This window comes from Humulus lupulus, chromosome 5 (genome assembly GCF_963169125.1).
Source record: "Humulus lupulus chromosome 5, drHumLupu1.1, whole genome shotgun sequence".
NCBI lineage: Eukaryota > Viridiplantae > Streptophyta > Magnoliopsida > Rosales > Cannabaceae > Humulus > Humulus lupulus.
Genome location: NC_084797.1, coordinates 115,512,848 through 115,526,888, shown reverse-complemented (window position 1 = coordinate 115,526,888; position 14,041 = coordinate 115,512,848). Strand labels below are relative to the sequence as shown.

The window sequence follows — 14,041 nt, the reverse complement described above, 5'->3', positions numbered from 1 at the left end:
ATGATAGATGTATTTTATCTGAATGTGTTATACTCTAATCTTACTCGACGTTATGATGAAAATCTGGCCATGTAACTTGCAAGACTGAAGCTTTTTTAGTTGTTGTATTATGAGCTTTGGCCCTCCCACCAAGCAATGTAGAGCAGTTTTGCATTGAAGTTTTTATTAAAATAAATCCAACTATAGACATATCTTCATTTTTCTTTCTCGCATTTTTTAATATCTAATGTCCATAGTAAACGAAGCTAAATCTGTAGTATCGATTAGGCTTACAACAAGTATGATTTCCCTCCTACAGTATTGGTAATTAAGTCATCTATATTTAGGCAAGCGAATATTGAAGGCACAAATTGACCTATGCGGGTCCTCTAAGAAAAAAATTAAATTTTGATATATAGACTCGTTAGATTTTACTTCTGGTGTGTCTTAATAACAACTTAGTAGTGTATATATATGTTTTTTATCTCTCTCTGTGTTGTTGTTATCACTTCCTTCTCTCGCGCCTTTACTCTCTTGTCTCTCCAGCTCTTCCTTCCCTCACCACCGTTGACGTCATCAAGCCATTGATGGCTGAAGGATGATCCCTTGAAGCACACCACAACACCCTCCCTTTTTCTTTCTCTCTGCCTCAGCCCTCAGGCGACAAGCAAAAACAAGGGCCCAGATGTGGTTCTCTTTTTTTCTCTATCTTCCTCTCCATGCGTGTCTCATTCTCAGGTGGATTTTTATTTTTAGTTATATATATATAACTAATTAACCTATGTATACATATGTTTGTTTGACTAATTAACCTTAGTTTTTGAACATAAATTTCAATGTTAAGGTCTACCGATTGAATGATGATGGAAAATGGGATGATCAAGGTTGGGCATGTCACTCTTGACAATTTGGAGGTTTGTTCTTTTCCTTGATCCATTCTTATACACATTTAGTGTTACAGAATGTTACAAACCCTTTCAAATAGAGTTTTTTGGTGGTTGCTATATATTGTTTGTATTATGACTGAATGTGAATATCATTTAGTCTTTATTACACAACGAAGAGAAGAGCTTGGTTTATTTGTTTGTGATGGCATTACTTTGGCATTGTATTAGTGCATATGGAATTTTTTGAAAGAAAGAAGGTATTTTTTGAAAACATCTTTGGTGCATTTTGCTACTGGTTTAACGACATAGAATATTTATTTTGCTACTGGCTTAGGTGTATTTTGTTACTGGTTTGTGTTGTTTTTTTACTGCCTACATATTGTAGAATTGAACATTCACAGAATAAGTGAAAATAAATGCTAACATATACGTAATAATAAGTTTCTTCTTTCATTTGTAAGGAGACTCGTACAACTAGAAAGAACAGTAGATGAAAAGCAGTGGAAAGGCATAACTGAGTTGTAACATTGTGTCAAATGTAGGATTTGTAGGAAATTTCTGAGGTAATCAAACTATACCTACATAAGCCTTCTTTCTTCCAGCCACTGCTTAACTGGCATAACTTTATCATTTTCGTCCTTCCACTCATTGGCCACCACAATTGCTATGCATTTTGCTGAAACTTTTGCTCTTGCAAGTTCTCACTCTAGAGTCCTCTTTTCCTCCTGAATTTTTTACTCAAATGAGGTTAGCATACCATAATTGTCAAAAAGACAACAAGTAAATTTATCTACACTCACATTCAATTCTTCTATCTGTCATTTGTAATCGTGAATAACATTGACTGCAACTCTTCCAACTAGAACAACCTCCTCAAGTTCTTGAATGGTTTGGCTAAGCTTTTCCACCTCCTGAACCTTTTGGCGGTTTGTTTTCTCAAGGATTCTATTTTCTTCCTGCACATGTTACACATGTCAGTTACCTTGACAATTCGCCTCACCATATGTATATACCAAACCAACAAAATAGAATCTGGTGTAATGTTATAAATACTTGGCAGATCTCAATCTGTCTCCTCAACTCAAAGTTCTGGTTTTGAAACCCTTCAACTATCAAAGCTCTTTCTAAAGAACTTTGCAAAATCCTTTCTGCTTCAAGCATAGCTGATTCTTTTGACTTGGTGTGGCGTTCCAAATCCTTATTATCTTCTTGGAGGGCTACAATCTGATGATATTAACAAGAAAACAATTGAAACAAGTAAGGGCTTGAATTTTGGCCATGACCTATCAAAATGCAACTTCTCATGTAACAAAATTTTCTCTTTAAAGTAGTAGCTCACTCTTGTACATTTTGATTTCAGCATCAAGAGGAGCAACAATAGAAGCCAAAAGAAGAAAGTCATCACCCTTTTGATTTGTATGCACCCTTCTAAGAGCTGCTTCAGCAGCAAACTATGCGGCCAGCGCATCTTTTTTGTCATTTGTTAGTCTCTTGATTTCAAGATTCTGGGTAATATTTGTACATTACAAACGCCTCCATTAAATCTTATTTGAAGTACACTCATAATGTTTGAAAATATCTCATGAAAGACCATAACCCACCTTGTTCTCAAGAAGATTTTTAGTGACAAACTTTTTCATCCATTTTTTCACCTCGTTCTTGAGCTGGAAAGGAAATAACAACATAGAAAAGCTAACTTCAGACACAATTTAAGTGTTAGAATACTGAATTTATTGTATGTGAAACTCAAGTGAATATAGTAGGCTGGCAGAAATTTCTTTGGTTGTGACAGAACCCTTCCTTATCTTTAAGAGTTTCAGTTGCTCTCAGTGACTTCATTTCACTGTGAGCAACCCCCAACTCCCTTTCCTTTTCTGTAAAATGATGGAAAAAAATAGTATCACTATAAATTCCTCTCGGTTTACTTACAGGATTGTATGAACTCATTATTAACTTGTTAAAACAGTAAAATACAAATATACTGATAATACATATTGATATACATTCACTGTATTCTCTTAATGGCAGCAAGTTGTTTGACAAGTTTGATATTATTTGCACTATATTCTCTTTTCTTACTTATAGCTTTGCTAAGTTATAGTTTATATGATAGTTATGGGATTGGCTTTGCATTCACTTGTTATATTATTTATTTATTTTAGTTTTCATCTTGCAGTTGTTCCCAAGCTTTGTTTGAATCTTCATTTTCTTTTCTATTATGCATATTTACATTTGGATTTCTGAATTCTGTATTGTTCATGTTGATTATAGTCAGTAATGATTTGGATTCACACAACCGTAGTTGCTAATATATTAATTAAGATGTGGATTCCCTTGTAATTCTTTTTGGAATTTATATATGGATGAATATGAATCATATGGCCTTTTTTGTTATTATGTTAATCCAGTGGTGGCTAATGTTTAGTTTGTTGTACAGGTTAGTTAGCTTGGTGCTGAAGCCCAAAAATATCAAACAGCTACTCAAAATGCTTCTTCCAATCTCTCACTTCCAGAGATGCAAAATAACTGTAATATGTAGGTTTCTGTACGATTACCCATATGATAAATGTAATTTATTGTCAATGTTAAATTTTGGCAGTTAATGAATAGATTCTGACATTTCTAAATAGGGCAAGTATTCTTATCTTAGCTCTTTATAGAATAATACATTTGATAATGTTTTTCCGATTTTTCTCAAGCTCCCTTGGGTATATTACTTAATTCTGTAGTAGGATTATTTATTTTGACATATTTAGGTCTTAATGTGATGTAATTCTTGCTGCTTTCTATATCTTCAGTCTCTGTGTTGGATAATTTTCACACCAATAAGGGTCACGTATATGTTTAGATCATTGGTGTTCAATTTGTTACGACTCCTATGCAGTATGACTTTAATGATTTGACTTGACTTTAAATGTCCTGACTGGAATTAAATGGGGCTAATTGTATGTTAGGTTTGTGGCATCAACTCGCCAATTGGAGAAAACTTTGGAGGTGCCGTTGGTGAATGATTTAGGCTATACGAAGAGATACGTACGCTGCTTGTAGGTAATTTTTTCTTTAAAGGAAAATGTATATCATTAGTGTTTCAGTTTTTGTTTATGATTGTGACATTTAATTATTTGTGGGTGTGTTTTGGGAATCTGCTAGTTTTTGGTGAGATATCATTAAATGTTATCAAGACACAGTGGCAAAAAGTTTCACTTTCACCTTTATGTCATCTTTTTAGCACAGTAATATTTCAAGTAGTTTCTTTTCACAAGTTTGGAGTGTCCAAACAATATAATATAATATCTCATATCACTTGTATTTTAGTTACAACCATCTTTCCAAATAGGTTTATGTTTGTAATACTTTATGAATGCACATTGAGAAAGACTTAGAAATGTTATAATATATGATCACACTCAACTCTAAGACAACTTTTACATTAGTAGCTTTTTGGTTACTGTTTTATTGATTTTTTGTTTTTTGTTTTTTTCCCCCTCTTTTAAATTCTAATTACATTTATGCTTGCCTTTCAGATTTCTGAAGTGGTTAATAGTATGAAAGACTTGATTAATTACAGTCGAGAAATAGGGACAGGACCTATGGGTAAGTTTAATGCAACTTAATCCTATTTAGATTTAATTATCTATTTTTTTTTTGTATGCATAATATTTTAAAGTTGAGATCTACTTTGGATTACCTTACTCGACTTATCTTTTTACTTTTAAATTAAGCTTATAACATTGTGCAAAGAATTTGGTTGCAGAGTAGAAAGTTTATTATTCATGTTATGTCTACATTTGCATGTCACATTTCCATTTTTTTTTTCAAAAAAAAATACTGTCCAAGGATTTGTGTGAAAGTTAAATAGCTGGGAATTTGAGTCAGAAAATGTCCTCGTGAAATTAATCTGTGGTGCATTGATAAGTTTTAGATACCTGCTATGGCCAACTCTGTTACACAAATGTTAATGTTAGTTTACAAGTGAAGTTGCACTAGTGGCCAACTCATCAATTTTTTTCTTGGGAAAAAGGTCAATCGTTTTACTCCAACAAAGGATCAACCGAATAATTTATTAGTTGTCTAACATGAGTGACTCTCCTCCACATAATTTAATAATAAATAAACAATAAAAATTCGTCCAGACTTCCCTCACAAAACATTGACATGATATTTTACTCTCTCAATGTCTTCTAACAACTTGAGCCAACCAAGTTGGTTCAGTTATTGGATTAGAATTCGTATGAGAATAGTTTCATTCTTGTTAGCATGCAGTTTTATATTTGCTTCTTATCTTTCTCTATTTATTTTTCAGAGAGTTTCAACAAGTTCCCTTGAAGGACTAGTACGCCATCTGGGGTTCACAGTCAAGCACAACAATCTGAACAACAGCTACAACAGCAGCAAAAATAGCATCAGCAGCAGTAACAACATCATCATCCAAACTATGGTTTGAAGTAAAAAATGTTCAAGATTATAAAACTTTATTATGTTATGCTTTCGAACTTAAGTTAGAACTAAGATCTCATGAAGAAGACACATTCATGGTTTGAATTAGTTATTGTTTAATGTAATACTTATCGTTTATCAATCTATTGAGAATTACATTTTATGATTAATTTTGTTTTTTTTTTATCAAAATACAATAATGAAAATCTTTTAATTAAAAAAAACCATATAAGTATACTTATCAAAATAAAATTTAAAATATATTATCCACAATAAAGTAACAAAATTTTATTACTATATGTTATGATTTAAAAACATATTATAAGCGTAACAAATCGTTATGATTTAAAAACATATTATAAGCGTAACAAATCGTTATGATTTATATAATATAACAAACTAAAAATGCTATCAAAATAATCAAATGTAACAGTTGAAAAGTGTTATGCAAAAAGTATAAGATTAAACTTCAAATTTATAACTAAATACTCTAACTAAATGTTATTATTTGAATATTATAGCAACTAAAAATATGTTATTGAATAGTTTAAGATAACATCGAACATAACATTCGAATACTGTTATAGAAAAGATAGGACTTTTAATAACAGGGGCTATGTTAGCATTTTTAGAAGCGTTATCAATACTCCTGGTTAGCAGTTTTTAAGTGTTATGAATACTGTTTTTTCTTGTAGTGCAAACCAATGATTATGTCTTGTCCGAGCACCGAGGCCTATCCTAAGAAAAAATATTGTGCGATCCACCCTGGATGGGAAAGATCACATGGCTCAACTACCCGATCACCCAACAGATACACTATCAAAGAGTTCCCACGTAAAATAAGTACCGGATTACTGCTTGGATCAATCAGATCAATGATCCTATCTCGTTTGAGAATCAAAGCCTTTCTTAATACGTAATATGGTTGGATCAACCCCTGATGCGGAAAATGAAATGGCTCAACTACCAGATCACCAAATGGAGGCACTTTGCGAAGACTACCCTAATTAAATAAAGACTGAATGAATAATTGGATTGATTGGACTAACGATCATGTCTAGCTTGATCATTGAGGCTTGTCCTAGGATGAAATATTCTGCCATCCACACTGAATGGGAAAGAATACGTGGATCAACCACCAGAACGCCCAGTAGAGATTAGTTATAGAAACTTCCATGGTAAATAGGGACCAGATTTCTCGTTGGTTCGATTTGACCAACGATCATGTCTTGTTTATAACTAATTCTTTCCTAAGACAAAATGTTGTGGGATCAGCACGAAGGGGGAATATCACATGGCTCAACTATCCGATCACCCGACTAAGATATTTTGTGAAGAATTCATAGTTAAATAAGGATCGGATGACCTGTTGGAATGATCGGACAAACGATCATGTCTTGTTTGAGCACCGTGACTTCTCCTAAGATGAAATATGGTGAGATCCACCCCGTATGGGAAAGATCACATGGCTCAATCACCTGATCGTCCATTTGAGACCCTTTAAGAAGAAAACCCTAGTAATAGGGACTAGCTGACAGATTGGATCGATTAGAGTAAAGATTATGTATTGTTTGAACAATGAGGCTTGTCCTAAGACAAAATATGGTGGGATCCTACATGGATGGGAATGAACACATGGCTTAACTACCTAATCGCCCAATAGAGACTCCTTACAAAAACTTCCCTAGTTAAATACAGAACAGATAGTCGGTTGGATCGATCAAACCAACGATAATTTCTTGTTTGAGAATCAGGGCCTTATCTAAGACGAAATATTGTGGGATCAAGCATGAAGGGGGAACATCAAATGCCTCAACAAGCCGATCACCCAATAGAGAACCTTTACGAAGACCACCCTGGTTAAATGTGGACCAAATGACCGGTTGGATTGATCAGACAAACAATTAATTCTTGTTTGAGCACCGGGGCCTTTCGTAAGTCAAATTATGATGGGATCCACTCAGTATTGGAGAGATCATATGGCTCAACTACCCGATCGCCCAACGTAGACAATTTGTGAAAGGCTTCCCTAGTAAAATAGGGACTACATGGTTGGTTTGATCGATCAGACAAACGATCATGCCTTGTTTGAGCACCGAGGCTTGTCCTAAGATGAAATACAGTTGGTTCTAAACCAGAGGAGAAAGATCACAATGATCAACTACCAGATCACCCAACTGAGACCCTTTGCAAAAACTTCCCCAGTTCAATAGGGTGTGGATAGCTGGTAGGATGAATCAGAGCAATGATCAAGTCTTGTTTGAGCATTGAGGCCTATCCTAAGATGATATATTGTGTGATCCACTCTAGATGGGAAAGATAACATGGCTCAACTACTAGATCGCATAACAAAGACCCTTTTGAGGACTTCCTCAGTTAAATAATGACCGGAGGATCGCTTGGATCGATTGGACCAATGATCATATCTGGTTTTAGCAACAGGGCCTATCTTATGATGAAATACGGTTTGATCGTCCCTTGATGCAAAAAATCAAATAGCTCAACTATCAGATCACCCAATGGAGACCCTTTGTGTAGGCTAGCCTAGTTAAATAGGTCTGGATGAAAAATTGGATTGATCAGACTAAGGATCATGTCTAGCTTGATCACCGGGCCTGTCCTAAGAATAAATATGGTGGGACCCACCCCAGATGGGAAAGAACACATGACCTAATGACATGATCACCCAACATAGAACTGTTACGGAAATATCCATAGTTAAATAGGGACCAAATGGCCAGTTGGATCGATTTGACCAACTATCATGTCTTGTTTGAGATCTGGGGCCTTTTCTAAGAAGAAATATGGGGGGATCCAGCATGAAGGGGGAAGATCACATGGCTCAATTATAAGATTACCCAACAAACTCCTTTTGCTAAGTCTTCCGTAGTTAAATAAGGAATGGATGACTGGTTTGATCGATCAGACCAAGGATCGTGTCTTGCTTGATAACCAAGGACTATCCTAAGAAAAAATATGGTAGGATCCACCCCATATGGGAAAGATAACATGGATCAACTACATGATTGTGCAACGAAGAACCTTTACGAATACTACCCTAGTTAAATACGAAGATTACATCTTGTTTGAGCATTGATGCCTGTCCTAAGATGAAATATGGTGGGACCCTACCAAGATGGGAAATAACATATGGCTCAACTACCTGATTACCCAACAGAGACCCGTTGTGAAAACTGCCCTAGTTAAATATGGAATAGATTAATGGTTGGATCGATCAGACCAACGATCATCTCTTGTTTAAGAATCAGGACCTATCTTAAAATGAAATATGGTGGGATCCAGTATGAAGGGCGAAGATTCATGGCTCAACTACCCGATCTCCCAACTAACACCCTTTATGATTTCTACCCTAGATAAATAGGAACTGGATGACCGGTTGGATTGATCAGACAAATGATTATGTATTGTTGGAGCACCAAGGCTTGTCTTGAGGCGAAATATGGTGTGATCCACCCGAGATGGGAAATATCATATGGCCCAACTACCCGATTGCCCAATGGAGACTCTTTGTGAAATACTTCCCAAGTTAAATAGAGACTAGATGGCTGGTTTGATCGATCAGACCTACGATCATTTCTTATTTGAGCACAAAGACCTATCCCAAGATCAAATACAGTTTGACCAAGACCAGAGGGGAAATATCACATGGCTCACGTAATCGATCGCCCAACAAAGATTCTTTGCATAGACTTCCCTAGTTCATCAGGCCTATCCTAAGATGAAATATTTTTGAGATTCACCCTGGATGGGAAAGATCACATGGCTCAACCACCCGTTCACCCAACGGAGACCTTTTCGAGGACTTACCCAATTAAATAAGGACCGGATGGCCACATGGATCGATTGGAGCAACAATCATATCTTGTTTAAGAATCGAGGCATATCTTAAGAGGAAATATGGTTGGATCATCTCGGTCGCCAAATGGAGACCCTTTGCGAGTACTACCCTAGTTAAAAAGGAAATGGATGAACAATTGGATCGATCAGAATAAGGATCATGTCTCGCTTGATCACCGGGTCCTGTCCTAAGACAAAATATGGTGGGATCCAACACGAAGATGGAAGATCACATGGCTCAACTCTCCGGTCACTCAAATAAGACATTATGCAAAGACTTCTGTAGTGAAATATGAATCGGATGACTGATTGGATCGATTATACAAATGAGCATGTCCTCTTAAGCATCGTGGCTTGTCGTATGATGAAATATGGTGAGATCCACCACAAATGGGAAAGATCACTTGGCCCAACTACTTGATCATCCATAGAAGACCCTTTGTGAAGACTACCCTAGTTAAATAGGGAATGAATGACTGGTTGTAATGATAAGAACAAAGATCAGGTCTTGTTTTAGCTTCGAGGCCTATCCCAAGACAAAATATGGTGGGATCCTACCCGGAAAATAAGAAACATTTGGCTCATCCACTTGATCACTCAACAGAGACCCGTTAGAAAAACTTCCCTAGTAAAATACAGACCAGATGACCAGTTGGATCGATCGAACCAACAATCATCTCTTGTTTGAGAACTAGGGCCAAATCTAAGATGAAATATGGTGGGATCCAGCACGAAGGGGGAAGATCACATGGCTCAACTACCCTTTCGCCTAACTATGACCCTTTACAAAGACTACCCAAGTTAAATAGGGATGGGATTACTGGTTGGATTGATCAGACTAACGTTTATATCTTGTTGGAGCACCAAAGCCTATCTAAAGATAAAATAAGTGGGGTTCACATGTGATGGGAAAGATCATATGGCTCAACTACCCGATCACCCAACAGATACACTTTGTGAAAACTTCCAAGTTAAATAGAAACTAGATGGATGATTTGATCGATCAGACAAACGATCATGTCTTGTTTGAGCACCGAGGCCTATCCTAATACAAAATATTGTTGGATCTAGAAGAGAGGGAAAAGATCACGTGGTTCAACTACTTGATCGCACAACGGAGACCCTTTGCCAAGACTTCCCTAGCTCAGTAAGTTGTGAATGGCTAGTTGGATCGATCGAACCTACGATCATGTCTTGTTTGGGCATTGAGGCATGTCCTTAGATGAAATATTGTGTGATCCAGCCTTGATGGGAAAGATCACATGTCTCTACTTCCCGATCACCAAGCGAAGAACCTTTCGAATACTTCCTTAGTTAAATAAGGACTAGATGACTGCTTGGATAGATCAAATCAACAATCATATCTTGTTTTAGCATCAAGGCCTATCTTAAGATGAAATACAGTTTGATCCAAGACAAAGGGGAAATACCATGTGGCTCAAGTACCCGATCGACCAACGGAGACCCTTTGCGAAGACTTCCCTAGTTCAATAGCAATCGGATGACCTATAGAATCTATCAAACCAATGATCATGTCTTGTTTGACTACCGAGGCCAATCCTAAGAAAAAATATTGTGTGATACACCCTGGATGGGAAAGATTCCATCTTTCAACTACCTAATCATCCAACGGAGACCTTTTCGAAGACTTCCCTAGTTAAATATGGACCAGATGATCTCTTGGATCTATCAGACCAATGATCATATCTTGTTTGGGCATCAGGGATAATCTTAAGAAAAAATATGGTCGGATCAACCCCGAATGTGAAAATTCACATGGCTCAACTACTCAGTCGCTCAATGGTGTCCTTTTGCGAAGACTACCCTAGTTAAATAGGGACTTGATGACCAATTGTATTGATCGGACAAAGGATCATGTCTAACTTGATCACTAGGGCTTGTCCTACAAGTAAATATGGTGGGATACACCCCGGATTGGAAAGAACATATGGATTAACTACGTAGTCACCCAACAAAGACCCGTTACAGAAACTTCCACGGCTAAATAGGGACCAGAGAGACATCTGGATCAATCGAACCAAAAATCATGTCTAGTTTAAGAACTAGGTTCCATCATAAAAAAAATATGGTTGGATCCAGCACGAAGGGGGAAGATCACATGGCTCAACTGTACAATCGCCCAACATAGACCTTTTGGATTGCATGACCGGTTTAATCGATTAGACCAACGATCATGTCTTATTTGAGCACTGTAGCCTTCCCTAAGACTAAAAATGATGAGATCCACTTTGGATGGGAATAATCACATGGCTCAACTACTCGATCATACCAAGGATCATGTATTTCTTGATCACCAAGGCTTGTTTGAAGACGAAATATGGTGGGATCCACCCCTAATGGGAATGAGCACATGGATCAACTATCTGATAGCCATTGAGATATTGTAGCATCCGAAATTTACTAATAAGGCTTAGGGATTTGACTAGCGTGCCGGGAGGGCAATAATTAATTTAATTATGTTGATATGTGAATTAAATGATTATGTGATTAGAAATGAATGTTTAGGTTAATTAAATATGCATGTGGGCCCCTTTTTGTTATGAGAGGCACATTTGTAATTTTAGCTCGTTGGGGGCATAAATGCAATATATATGTGTGTTGTGATTGATACCATGAGATTGTGGTGGTATATCTATTATGTGTGATCCGAGACGGTCCTAGGGAGCGGAATAGAAAAATATTCACAACGGGATCGAATACCCTGCTCAGGAGGAGACTAGGGGTATTTTGGGAACACAGTTGGTGTTCGGCATTTACGAGGTAAAGGGTAGTGATTTAGAGATTATTTAAATATGTCGGGGAATTATAGGGACACTGAAGGACTTAGTGGGATATGGCGAATGACGGGATTGCCCTTGGTGGCACTAGAGGATTAGGATAGACTTGAGGGAATTTTAGGTATTTTTGGACTTAGGCAGTTGGGGAAGACTTAGCCATATCACACTTTGGAACTTAGAAGAAAACAAACAATAATTTTCTGAACACTCTCTCCCTCTCACTCGCTCTCTCTCCCTCTCTTTGGTGCATAAAAGAAGTGGATGAAGTTGGAGGACTCTAAGCTAAGAAATTGGAGGATTAGACTTGATAAGCTTGGGGATTAGCTCAAGGGTCAAGATAACACAGAGGTAAGGGTTTTCAATTTGATGTATGTTTTGTTCAATTCTATTGTGAATTGGAAGTTTGCATGAGAATTGAACTTTTGTTTCTTTTTTTTTGAGTTTTGATGAGCTTGTAGTATGATTTCTGGGATTAAATGATGTTTGGGGGTATGAATTATTGATTTAGGCTTGGGGAAAACGCAAAGAAATGGTGGGATTTCTGGGTTTTGAGGCTGAATTTGTGGCTCTATTCATCAGGTGTCACGACTTGCTTGAATATTAAGGCCCACGGCATAGGGTATAGCACGTCGCAGCTCCTGTCGTTCGTCAGAGAAAGCTTTGCTCTCTGACTTAAGTGCACCATGACCCTTAAGGGCTAGGCGCAACTCAAATGGGTTGTTATTATGGATGCATTGTGACTAGGTTTACGTAAAAGCTTGGATTAGAGGAATATGCTTGGGATCGCGGTAATCAATCAGCTCGGGACACAGGTAAAAAAATTGTTGCACCTACAGAGCATGGCATCGCCCTATTGTTTGTGTTTCAGGGCATCACCCTATTGCTTGTATTTAATATACATGTGAATATCTATGAATTCTATATTGTGTTATGCATGTTTATGACTTAACGGTGAAGGCTGGGAATTGCGGAGGCCAGGAACAGCGAAGGCCGAGAGCGACAACAAGTCGGGAATGACAAGGGGATGGGATCGGTGTTAAGCAAACTGAGTGTAGGCCGCTAGGGCAAGATCCTCCAAGGGTGTTGTATCCACCCGCACAGTGAAGACCATAAACCCAGGGCCTTGTAAAGCACCTGGGTCGGCGTAGGCCGCTATGTGTTTAGTTAGTTGACTGTTTTGCTATATACTTTCAGATTGATATGTGATATGTTATATGTTGAGTTTTCTTGATGGGCTTCGGCTCACGGGTTCTCTATGGTGTAGGTAAGGGCAAAGGAAAGGTCGACCAACCATGAATTGGAGAGTGTGGAGCGACGAGAACATGTTCGGCCTACCTGGCTACCCCGACCAGGGTTATGTTGGGAAATGTATTGTAATAAATTGCTTTGTCACTTAGGTTGATTGTAATTATATTTTTGAGTTGTATTACATTTTCTAAATAGTATTTTAGGATCCTAAATGTATAAATTTTATGATTTCAATGAATGTCAAAATCTTTATATCAAATGTTGTCAAATGAGTCTTTATTTCAATTTTTAATAACACTTTTTAACCTAAAACCTCGATTAGCGACCTAATGGCACATTTATAAATCACATGGTAAAGACTCTAAGGAAGTAGGGCATTACAACATGGTATCAGAGCATGCCAAGGTTTAAGGTTCCTAGAGATCAACTGAACATGTACGCTTGCTGCTAATGACAAGCTCGACTAAGAGTTGGTTGGTATTTATTGAACTATATGATTAATTGCTTGTTTAACTTGCCTTGTTTGCCTGAATGTATAGATAGAGCATGATGAGTGTGTTTATATATGCATGATGCTAGAGCATGGCCCCCTTGACTGTTATATGTTATGTGCGATGTGTTGATCTGTGATTGTGATAGATTGATGGGACTGGAAGGTGGACTTTTGGATGTTGTTATCATGCCTAATGTGCGACGTCATTGATTGCAGGCACATTGCAATTATACCTTGGCGATCGATCCGACTCCGTGGCAATAAGGTCGAGGATGACAACCAGGGTCAGGATCCTCCACCTGTCCCACAGAATTGGCAAAAATTATTTGTCTAAATGGAAG

At 37.2% G+C, this 14,041-nt stretch overlaps 1 long non-coding RNA gene across 1 annotated transcript; it reads left to right on the top strand.

Annotated features, from left to right (window-relative positions):
• The first annotated feature begins 541 nt into the window (after positions 1 to 541).
• On the top strand, positions 542 to 3,729 carry LOC133780558 (uncharacterized). Its single transcript, XR_009869409.1, has 3 exons — positions 542 to 717; positions 824 to 893; positions 3,665 to 3,729. It is a non-coding gene; the product is annotated as an uncharacterized LOC133780558 (long non-coding RNA).
• Positions 3,730 to 14,041: the final 10,312 nt, after the last annotated feature.